Raw genomic sequence first — 13,210 nt, 5'->3', positions numbered from 1 at the left:
TCATTATCGAGACCATTGGGGTTACACTCATCTGCTTAATACCCCTATACACGATAACTAGTTGCTGGGGTAACTCAAAATGAGTCACCTTTCTTCGACAATCAACCTTAGCATGGTGTCGGGATAACCAATCCATACCCAAGATAAAATCAAAGTCCTTGATGCCCAACACCACTAAGTTGCCAGGATATTTCTTGTCATACACCTTAATTTCACAATTCTAAAATACCTCACTCCCTACTAACACCACATCCTCAAGTCTAGACAAAACTAGGTAATATGGAAATATAGTTCTAAGGATGGGAACATGACATATAACATGCGGTGCAATAAAAGAATGAGTAGAACCGGTCTCAAAAAGCACATGCACATCTACACCATATAAAGAAATAATACGTTGAATAATCTTGTTCCCTTGCTCTGCATCTGCTGCCGTCAGGGAAAACACCTTTCCCTGCACATGGGGTTTGTCTGCAGCAGCAAGGCATTGTGGCATCATCATCTGTGGGACTACTGTAACACCCTAAATTTCTTAAGCATGTTATAACTTAGGATTTCGGGAATATAAAATTTTGTTCATATCACAATCGTTGTCATTCATCACACAATATCCCAAAACCCCTAATTTTCACCTTCTCAACTTAATAAACCCAATAATTGAATAGCTAAGACAAGTGTTAAAATTTCAAATGCAGAAGCTAGATCGAACCTGATATGGTTCACAACCATAATGCTTTATTTATCATAAATAAAATCATTTAAGACGTCTACAAAATGTATTACATGGACATCATCTCTCGCAAGTGATAACTGAACGTCTTAAACATATCCAAGACATACATAATCTCGCACATAAATAAAGATATTCTAGACATGCTATAGACAACAAATTAAACTTATTCTTCAGCTACCTCTTTTCCCTTAGAGCCGCTTGTCGAACCTAGAACGTTTGAATATTCTAGGGACATAGTCCAATTAAAAGATGAATCTTCTAGTGAGAAACTCTAAAGAACAGTTCATATCAATGCATGATCAGGTATAAAATGTATGAGAAGACAACAGGAACTACTCTGAAGTGCCTCGTGAACACGTTAGCCTCCTCCAACAAGAGCTTTCTCAATGGCGCACGCATAGCGCCTCTCGGGAGGTCCCTAACCATGTCACTTCGGCCCGACCTCATAGCACTCATGCAAGCACCACATCCGTTGTTCCTTAGGCTCACGGTCTTCCCTACTAGAGCTTTCTCGATGGCGCACGCATAGCGCCTCTCGGGGGATATCCGACTTTTACCCTCGGCCAACAACAAATAAGTACAACAGTATGGCCACACGAATTTTATAAATGCAATAGTTAAAAAGCCAACAACATATATTTTTCAGAAAAATACAGTTCATATATGCAGCATGACTTCACGTAAGAAAACAACAAGAGTTTATGTATAGGAACTTCACAAAACATGTCTCATGCAATAGAAGTCTCTCATAAGAGAATAAAAAATAGGATTTGGAGTATAGGAGTCTCACCTTGTTAGTTTATCTCTTGGGCAGTATAATTTCACAGCGAACAGCCTAGGTTTCTGCAAAAAACACGCGTTTCGATAAACCTAATCTCAAATATTTTTATATAGGATTGAGGGGCATTAAAGTAGGGGGCATAACTGGAAAATTTAATGGAAAAAGGATGTCTCACGCGCCCTCACGCGCACAGAGAAATTTAACCACGCGCCTTCACGTGCAACCATTTCCGGCGCGTGTATCTCACGCGCTGCCTATCAAATTCAGACAGCATTGAGTCATTTTCGTATTTTAGCCATATCTCCCTCGTTTTAACTCTGATTTGACCCTCGTTTGAACCTACGCGACCCTCTCTTCCCCCTCTACAAGATTATATAAAAAAAAAAAAATTGGACTTACCTCCTCTCTCTCTAGAGAAAGCTCCTCGTCTTAGAGTGTCTCAACTCTCAAACTTGCTCGGAATGATTTGAGAACATCCCATGGTGCCTATTTATATATTTCTTCAACTAATCACATTATGCCACTTGTCACAATCTTAGCCATGGACTCCAAAGACTTAAAGATATAATTGAATGGCTTTTGAAATCCAAAGCTATAATGAATTTAACTTTTGAAATCCAAGCTAATTCCCCCAACTTCTCCCAAATAACATTTTTGCCCTTATTTCAAGTCCTCAACTTTAATATTTTACCACATAAGCTCTTAATTTTATTCTTATTTCGTTTGGATAATTCTCTAATTATAATTACACTCTCAAACATCAAATTTATCAAGATACTTAAAATCTCAAAATTAATAACTCAAAATTACTCGATATGTACGATTTCCCGAAGCCCTTTACCATCATTCGGCTATTTTAGGCTATAACTTAGCTTAACTGAAAAGCCGTCTCTGATTTAATTTCTTTCAACGTCATAAATATCGCCTCAAGACGCTCATCAAAAATATACCTTTGTCCTCAGGTATCTAAGCTCTAGGGAACTCCCTACGACTAATTTGGTCACTTGTTGCCATTTCAAACATATTTTTCGGTATTTAAACTCACTTAAAATACGTGGCATCTCCACGAAAATATGGGGTATTATAACTACTCCTTGTGCCCTAGGTGCTGCTGGCCTCTGGTTAAGCTGGGGTCCTTGTCCTCTGAATCTTTGCCCTTCATACTGAGGTTTGGCTGGTTGTGGACAATTATTTGCTAGGTGTCCCTTCTGTCCGCATCGAAAGCACTTCACTTCTATGTTAGCCATTGTCTTATCTTGACTACGAGGACATTCCATTCGCATATGTCCTGCCTATCCGCACAAATAGAAAACTCCACTACCACAGCGATAGGGTTTCTTATATCTTTTTCCATAATTACCACCTGGCAGATCTTTTATCATCTCATTTGTTGGACGTGCTTCCTACTTTCTCTTCTTGTTACCCATTCCTTTTTGCATCCCTTGTCAATTCCCTAATTCAGTCTTATCTCGCTCAATGGCGTAAGCTCTCTGTACCATAGTTGAGTAGTCCAAAATCCTTGCTCCAGCTAATGCATGTCGAATAGGGGTGTGCGCAGTACGGTTCGGCCAGCCTGAACCATTTTCAGCACGCCAAATCGCTAGTGCGGTTTTTCGACCATTAGGGTGCTGCCAAACCGCACCAAACAGCACTGCATTTGCGGTCTAGTTTGGTGCTATTTATCGCGGTTTGAAAATAAACAAAATAATTCTTAGAAATGAACTATTTGGAATTAACACTGACTTGTGTTAGTCATATTATTTCTTGTCATGTTACCCATTACAATTTTCTGGTGGGAAATATATGTTGTTAGAGAATATTATTGAGCTACCCTTGCTTCTTCTTTTTTTTTAAGTGTAGAGGGTACAGTAAATGCTTAATTTGAAAATTCCTCTTGTATCAAAGCAATTATTATGAGCTAAAGTACTAAAAATTCTATTAATAACTTGACATTGTGAATTTACGGCACATCACAGTTGGCCTAGATCAAAAAGATGGGTAGCTGACAATGGGTGAAAAATTTATTTGATCAAACAGGAATCATAGACAATGGACTTATAATTTACGCAATCGACTTTTTTTGGACAATGGACCTTTTTTATTTTTTTTTTATATTCTCTTGGCCGATTCGGTTTAAAACAGAACTGCCAACTATACAAACCACAAACCACGCAGTTTGCATAGCCTTCAAACCGTTTTGGACCGCAAAAAAGAAAAAATCAACTGATTCGATCTGGCCGGTTTCCACGGTGCACCAATTTTTTTTAACACCCCTAATGTCGGATGTCAGCTCATAGACCCCTCTGGAATTTTGCAACTTTCTTTGCTTTAGTCGACACCAATTCTGGAGGAAATTTGGCTAAGGAAATGAACTCAGTTTCATACTAAGCCACTGACTTACTTCCTTGCACTAGCTCAATAAACTCATATATCTTCTGCTCTCGAATCCAGTCAAGGAAAAATTGCCTGTTGAATGCTTCTTGAAATTCGGCCCATGAGGGTTCCTTGCCTGTGTACCTCTGACGGGCGATTTCCCACCATCTTTCGGCATCCCTTCTCAAAAGACAGGTGGCAAATTACACCATTTGTGCATCGCTACACCCCATGGTTGAAAGGTATTTTTCTATGGACAGCATCCAATTTTCGCTGCAAAACATCTATACCTCCATAGAATTTAGGAGGTTGAAGCTGATGTGTGATTTATGCACAATTAATTTAGCCAAGTGTACCCTAGTCAAATATGCATATAGTGATGAAAAGAGTGTCAATCCCACAAGAACCAGATCACAATACCAAAACAATTTTAATTTAGCTTAAGTTGAACTAATTAATTAGTCAAATGAATTAAAAAAAAATAAATGAAAAGACTAAATTCTTTATGAGAAAAATTAATTAAGAAATGCACTGAGGTTTAGATTTCATTTAATTTGGGTTATGTAATTATCTATTCAACCCGATTCAAAATCATAAATACCCTTACAGTATTTCATAATTATTTGAATGTAATGGTGGATTTCCCTCAATTAATTAATAAGTTTTCTCAAGTCATATTAATCATTTATTAATTCAATTTCACTATCAGATTTCTGAACAGATATCAATGAAATAAAATAAGCATTAAATTCTTTGAAAACTTCTAATCTCGGAAGGAGATTTGACTCACTAAATTTCTTCGATTCCCACACATAAACTAATCATTTTTCAATCTCATAGTCTAGCATGTGATTTATATTGCCTATAGATCTAATTTATAACAATTCTTTAATCAATCATGCATAAATCATTGAATCATTAAAAGGTGATCAATCTTTTAAAACATTAAGCATAATAATATAAAATTCTCATGCAAATAATAATTAGATTTTGAATCAAACTAAACAAATAATCACATAATCCCAAAATTAAAATCCATCCAAACCCTAGCTAAAAGAAATTAGCTAGACATTATTAAAATAAAAATAAAAACAAAAATTGAAAGGAGAAGAATGTTTCCTACCCAGATCTAAAATAGATCTGGGTCACACAGATTTGAATCGCGTCCGCTGCCGTTCCTTATTGCTTTGCGCCGCTTTTATTCAATCCCACTCTGTTGTGTGCGCCTCCAATTTCCACGTTAATTCATCCACTGTGCGTGTCTCCAGTGCTCGGCCACTTCAATTCCTTCTGTGCGTCACACCTAGCCAATTCCCTTCACTGTGCGCCTCCTCTAGAGCTCCCTCCTTCTTTCTTCAATTCTCATCTTCACACATATATATATATATATATGTGGCGTGGGCCACCCTAGCGAAGTCCAATTCACGCCAGTGTTAGCTTCTTATTTAATAATATAATATATATAAATGCACATGGCATGTCCTATTTCACCTTCACTCCACTTGTTATGTATATGTATAGTATATAATAGATATATATAAATATATAATATCATATATATTTAATTTTTTTTATAAATACTTAATTAATTATACTATAATATATAATATATACAGATAAAGTACTATAATATATATTTAATTATTAATAAAAAAATAAATATTTTTTACTATATTATAATATTAACTTTACTAATTACTTTATAATATATTTTTTTTCTTTCTTTTTACACTCAAATCTTCAAAATAATATTCTTTATTAGGTTCCTACAAAAAGAGATTAAAATAATGTAAAATCTATATAAACACACATTCATGTAGAAAAAATAGCACAAGGTTAATCTAAAAATTAGATAAAAATATGTATACAACTAAACCCTCTCAGAAGCGCTATAAAATTCTTCAGCAGTTGGCTTCCCGCATTGCTCTCCATCCCTTATACCTCTGGATTGGAGACTTGATCACGATTATTCTCGGCCTCATGTCGTACTTGTTCCTACCCCTGATCATTCCTCACTTGATTGGCAGCAAGCATCTCAACCATCCTCTATATCCCTACTAAAGCTTCGTGCACCTCATCCATCTCTTGTCACAGTCCTCCATTGGACTTCCCCGAAGTATCAAGCACAGGTGCAGGTTGGCCTAGACTTCGGGTTGGTGGCCTCCCTCGATGAGCACTCATTTTCCTGCATAACTAATATTTTTAGAGTCTAATTCTTACTTAACCTCACATCTATTTTGCTAGAAATACCATTAACTCTACCCGACATTCCTATGTGTAGAGAGACTTATTCCAAACCTCGCTCTGATACCAACAATTGTAGGCGCCCCTAAACCAGGATCCCGCAAGAAGGTGACATATATGCCAAACTAATTAGAAGCATCACACATGTCCCCTTTTTATTGACAACAGAAGCCACACTCATACATTCTTACTCATAGACATACACAATAGGGACCACATGCCCACACAAACGTAATTAAATATTACACACCACAATAGGGTCCATAAACCCACCATATCCCTTCAGGGGTACAACCTAACATAAACAAGCGCAACTGAAAATCACACATCACAAAACCCCCCAAAGACCTTTGATTGAGACGGCTATGTACACACTTCTACCCCACGACTCTAGATTCACTTGGCTCGCCCTCTATTTTAGCCTTACCCTTACATGGAATAATGCAAGCAAACATGAGCCACAAGTCCCAGCAAGTATAAGAGTCATGGGTATCGAAAGACAAAAGAGTCATGAATGTCATTTAAAATACTTTCACATGATAATAATGATGAAACATGCATCCATGCTCATATGCAATCATAACATGGGACCAAAGTCCAAAACCATGGGACCGAAGTTCATATCATAACCTTGGGACCGAAGTCCATCTCTAAGTTGAAACTTTCTCTGCGAATATATCCTACGGACTCGTTCGCTGCGCACATCATGAAACCTTTACACATTTTAAATCCATTTTTGTGCACATGCTCTATGCATCATTATGACATGCATCTTTATAATAACTTTCCATATATAACTGACATGCGATTAACGAAACAATATGCACAATAGGACAACATTCATGCAAGATAACATCAAACCCTTGTATATCCTCAATAAAGCATCATTCCCAAAAAAAGATAGGGTGATTCAAACCCTATTTGAGACTTAGGAGGTATAATGAGGACCATAAAATAGTTTACTACAAACGAAAAATTACTTCTAAAATGGGAAAATGACTCACAAAAATAGGAAATTAAGAAACCTGAACTTGCATAAAGAGGAATTGAATTTGCAAAATAGTAATAAGAACTTGCAAAAAGAGAAATTGAACTTGCCTTAATTATTTTCCTTAATTCTTGCTAAAATTTCCCTTATTTCCTCAAGCATTCATGGCCTATTTATGGGCCAAAGGGTAGGGACATCATAGGAGTAGCAAGGGAGATCAATAGCATTCATGGCCTATTTATTGGCGACATCGTAGGAGTAGCAAGGAGATTAATTATGGTGGTAAAACAACAGGTGCAACAAGTGGTGTGACTGTTTGGACAAGTGGCATGGCTGGCAGCTAGGTTTCAGAAACCCAGCTTTAGTTTTGCTTGGACGTGGTTTGATCCCACAACCTCCCCCTCTTCCTTGGCACGCCCAACCATCTCGCTTACAGCCTTCCTTGGATAATAATCCTTGCCACTTAATTTTTAAGGTGACATCCAGTTTCCAAAATCATAGTTTAACCCCAATAACTTTCAGAAATTAACTCGAATTAATTTATTTTAATCTTTCCTTATTTCCATAAATACCTTCAAACAAGATAATTAATTACCTATTTCCTCAAAATAACATAAACTATTATTTTCCCTTAAATCCCCAAATATTCCATAACAACCTCAAATAATTTTGAATAATTACCAAAACTCACTCGATAAATTTTAATTTTCTCCAATTAATTCCTTACACCCAAATTCACATGAATTCACAAATAAACAGGTCGTTACATATAGCGCTCTTTACACATAGCACACAACAACACCCATGACACACAGCCCATATATATGCATAAAAATGCAGATGAACCGCCCTGGTCAGATATCCCCTTCCTTTCTTTATTTTTTTTTTTTCCTTTTGCCTTGCGGACAAGCCGCACTGTTTGCCTTGCATTTCATGGGGATTATCCTTTTCCTTCCATGCACAAAATAATAGGTGCGCTAGTACATATATAAACACACATCATGCACATACACTTAATTTATGCATCACCTTTAGCACCCATATATGCACATACAACCAACCTTAAACCCACCCAAAACCCATATTAAGCAAAACCTAACCCCCAAATTGCCATTCCACAACAAATATGGGATGAAAGAAATGTCGTTAGGAGACTTGAATGAGACCCAACCATTAAGTTTAAAGAAAACAATGTTTGGGAGTAAAAATAGTTAACTGACAACCATCACAAAAGCAAGTTTTTTGCATAAAATAAAGGAGGCCTAAATACAACTAGGTCTCTTAAGTTGGAAAGGACGAAGAAGAAGCAAAATGAGCCATGAAAAAGTTACGGTTTAAGAAGCTTGCCTTTTGAGTGGGTTGTACTAAAGAAGTGAAGAAGTTCCACTTTAATACTCACAACTGCAAGAAGAACTTGCCAATAGCCGAATTTCAAGAAGAAATGTAGAAGAAGAAAATAATAGTAGAAGAAGAAGAAGTAAAAGAAGAAAAAGAAGAAGAAAATGGAAGAAAGAAGAATTTATAGCCATGGACTTGAAATCCTCCAAAACCAATTTAAAGGAAAATTGAAATCACATCCAAAACCCAATTGAATGAAATTTGGAATCCAAAACTAATTTGATATGAGATTTGAAATCCAAAGTCATATTTAATAAGTTTTGAAATCCAAAGCTACATTTAATAAGGTTTGAAATCCAAAGCAATCATGACTTCCATGAGCAACCAATCAAATTCTTCCAAATATTATGCCAACTCATGCCTTGGTTTGTGTGCCTAATCATTACCTTTCATGTGTGGCCAAATCACCACGCGCCATGTGTCCCAAAACTAAATTGAGATAGGATTTGAAATCCATAACTATATTGGAATTAGGTTTGAAATCCAAAAATAAATTAAAATGAAGTCTCACATCCACAACCGTTAAATTCCACATTTGGTGTAACGACCTGCTTTTCCAGAGTGCATTTCTTACCTCGACATCTAATGATTTTAACCCATAACTTTGCTCAACCTTTTTTTTTTTTTTTTTGTACATATACATAATGCGGAAACGTAATTAGATCGAACCTCCCTTATAACTAATCTCACGGACCATAAATTGAACAAGGCATTTAAATCGACACATTATCAATTACCAGATCCCAAAATGGATGCTTAACATAACCAAGATCATCATTCAAAATATACATGCCAGCTAACACCAAAATATCATAACAGAACATGAACGTGACATGTCATTTACATACATTTACGCAATTCAACAGATGTCATTACATGCCTTCATTTCCTTCGAATCTGTCACAATCTCCAACTAGAACATTGAATATTCCAGGGACACCAGTCCGAGTTAGACAACAAATTATCTAAGTAAGGGTACAACAGGAATATGTATGCAAATGCAAAATGCAACATGTTTTTTTTTCCTTTCATTTCGATTTGAGACGACCGTACCTTAATGCTACTCCCTATTTTTACGGCTTCCTGACCATGCCGAGGTGTATGGGTGCACCCTTGGTATAGCAGCGGTATCGGCCCATACTCTCAAACCCTTATGCAATGCGATGCATGATCAATAATATCATCGTGTACATATGCACATTTCATCAATAACACATGTAAATGCAATCTACATGACATATTCACATCAAGGCATAACAACGTGATAAAAATATTTACATAAAAATAGGTTTAGGGTCTGACCACTTACTTTAACTTAGCCTCTCAGGCTTCCTCAGTATATGTGCCTTGACCTCGAAATACAAGCCCGAATAATTTCCTGGCCTCGGCATTCTCCCCTAGCTTCAAATAATTTCCTACCACAATCTCCATCTGGCATGAAGCCTCTTTTGCTAAGAGCGAGAATGCCAGCCAGCACTTCAAGCTCTTCTCGGGCCACCGCCTCCTCGGTAACACCTTAATGCAATCACACAAAATCCACTATTTCAGATATTCAACCAAGGTCTATACTTGCCCCACAATGCAAACCACCATTCAACAACTTCACAATAACCCCCAACCAAGGGTTTAATTCAACCAACACTACTCAACATTATCTCACATAATGCAAACAACTTGAAAGAAATAATTTAATTCCTATACCTTACTCAATTTGGAGGAGAATCCGGCTAAAAACCCACACCGACGTTGCCTTACAGGTTGCCACCCTGCAACTAACTGCAATTCCAAGCCCCAGACATGCTCCTCGTGCCCCCCAAATAATTTCTGAAAATTTTCCCATTTTTTTGGGAATTCTTATGGCATTTTTCCCTTTTCCCTTTTTCCCTTTATTTTTTATTTATTCTTTCCTCCTATTTTTCTCTTTTTTTTTTCTCTTTCCTTCTTCCCTTCTCCTTCTTCTTCCTCGCGCTTCCAGCGCCTGCGCGCATGGTCAATGCAACTACCAGCTGGGCCTCAGCTGGCTGCTTTTACTACCCACTTCGTCGTCATCGACCGTCGCAACCCACCGCGCGACCATCACTGATGGTCGCCTCTGTCACGAATGAAGGATCATAAACGAGGAAACATAGCATGCAACGGAAGCGATTTTTAATCAAAACTATTCCTCATATTGATTACAATCTAGGAGACCTACTTTTACGGTGGATTACCGGTCAAAATGGAGCGATAGGAGCAGGATGAGCGGGAGCTTCTTCGCGTAGTGGAGACGACGGCTGTCCTGCAATCCTTCGGCTCCTTCGCATCAGAACTTGGAGGCTCTCTTTCGATCTTCCGAAGTATGACTCGAACTCGTGGCCTCCCTTCGGTGAAGAAGAGCAAAAACGACCTTAGATGAAAAACAACCAAAGAGAGATATATATAGGGAGAACCCTAGGGTTAAAACCCTAGTGGGCCAAACCCTAATGGGCCAAGTCCATTTAATTAATTTTCTAATTGGGTTAGCCCAATTAATTAATTAAACTAATGAACTATTATTTTATTCTAGCCCAATTAATTATGGACCATCCTGAATAAAATAATTCTCTCTCAATGTAATTCACCCAACAAGCCAAATGTATTAAAAAATACATGAGTTACATCGAGCTACCCCGGGGACCAAAAGACAAATTATTCACGGCTACTAAAATGACCAAAATATCCCTGCTACCTAGTAGCTATATTTTGTCATTCTAAGTGTTCCAACTATCACCATATGGTAACACTGACCCCACGAATAATTTTGCATATGCCATGTCTTTGACCTACTAGTGTAATGACGAAAATACCCCTCTGTGTAACACCCATCATTTAGAAAGGAATAATGTACTAACACCTCTCTAAATGATTTCTACCATCCTTAGATCACTAGTCCAATAATCTGTGACTACTCAAATGTACTTGCTTATCACTGGGAGCTACCCAGAAGCACACACTCTTAAGTCACGTTCCCAGGGCCCTGGATTATTTGATTATTCTTGGACAATCACAAGAGGGTGAATCACAGAAACTATCTTGTATTAGTCTGTCTTAGCTAATTAGAAACCATACTCCCAACTCAAAAGGATATTGATTTTTGATAGACCTCACCTACAATGAATCTAAGAATATAGCTCTAGGTTCACTAGACCACCAACTAATACTCAAGTATTAGAGTACTCGTCCACGTAGTAGCAGTGATAGACTAGCTCCATGATAATTAGTACTTTGTCATTAGCTTCTATCACAGGTCCACTCTACGCATTCCAAACGCTCTTGTACAATTAGAGTAAACGGACTGTTTACTGGCTAAGGCAAGCCATCCTCCATTAGGATCTATTGCATAATGATCTTATCATGATAGAATGCCCAGTTCTATCAAAAGATCAAGAGTAATATTTTTCTTGCTTATTAAGTACCCATGATTCCTGCCTAACTGTGAAGAACGACCCATCACATGAATCACTTACTTAATAGCATGGACACTTTTCCAACAATTAAATGCAAATAATATATGTGCCATAAACTGAGTAAAAGAAACATCATTACCATAAATTAAACAAAACGTGTCTTTAGGGCATACATTTCCAACAACGAACACCCTCCGTTGGCCTCCCTTGCACTCAACGGGCTGCCATGGCCGATCGGCCTCCACTACAACAGCCACTACCGCTGCCTCTGTGCGCCACCACGCGCTTACTTCCACCATCGCGAACACCTCTGGCTCCATCGCACACCATGGTCGCTGCCACTGCAACACCGTCGCTACAATCGCCGCGACCATCGCCAGCCACCGATCGGCCATCCACGGTTGATCTTCTTCTTTCTCTCTCTCTCTCTCTCTCGCGTTGGGTTTGGCCGACTACTATTGTCTCTACTTCTCTTCAACATTTGCTTTTTCTCTTCTTTTTTTTTTAATCCCAATGCACACTACTGCAAACTTGGCCCCAATCCACTTACATATATATATATTAATTACATATAATACACATTTAATTGCATAATTTACACACTAACCCTATTTCAATCTCATTAATCTCACTTAGGAAATTTTAAAGTCACACTTAGACCCTCCAAGGTTTTAAATAAATTTCCATCAAACCGCTAAAATCTCGATTTATCCAATATTAAAAATTAGTCAATTATTCAATAAAATCGATTTCATCACTATGCCTACACAGGACCTTCATTCCACTCAAAAACATTTCAGGGTTGCCTCACTCGAAAAACTGGACCACCCTTAGGGTCCCTCTGACTTACCAGACATTCCATTCAACCATCTCCTGGTCATTCGGTTTTTCACACTGAATCTTAGCTATACCAAAAACTATCTCTAATTCGATTTCCTTCACTACCATAAATCTTATCTCGGGATGCTCGACAACATCATGTCATTTTCCTTTGGTATCTAAGCCTCGGGGTATTCCCTACAGTCGATTCGAAGACTCATTGCCCTCTCAAGCCAATTTTTCGGTATTTTGAACTCATTTAATTTACATGGCAACCTTATACCAATATGGGGTATTACATTTTCCCTTAACCTTTTTCCTCATTTGTAATACATTCATAAAATCCACTTTGGTCACTTAACCATTTCATTCTCATTTAATTTAAAAACACAATACTTGCACAAGGGCTCAAGCCTAGCTCAATAGCTCGACCCACTTCAATTAGGCCT

The sequence above is a fragment of the Diospyros lotus genome, chromosome 6, assembly GCF_014633365.1.
Source record: "Diospyros lotus cultivar Yz01 chromosome 6, ASM1463336v1, whole genome shotgun sequence".
Taxonomy (NCBI): domain Eukaryota; kingdom Viridiplantae; phylum Streptophyta; class Magnoliopsida; order Ericales; family Ebenaceae; genus Diospyros; species Diospyros lotus.
This window is presented reverse-complemented; position numbering follows the sequence as displayed.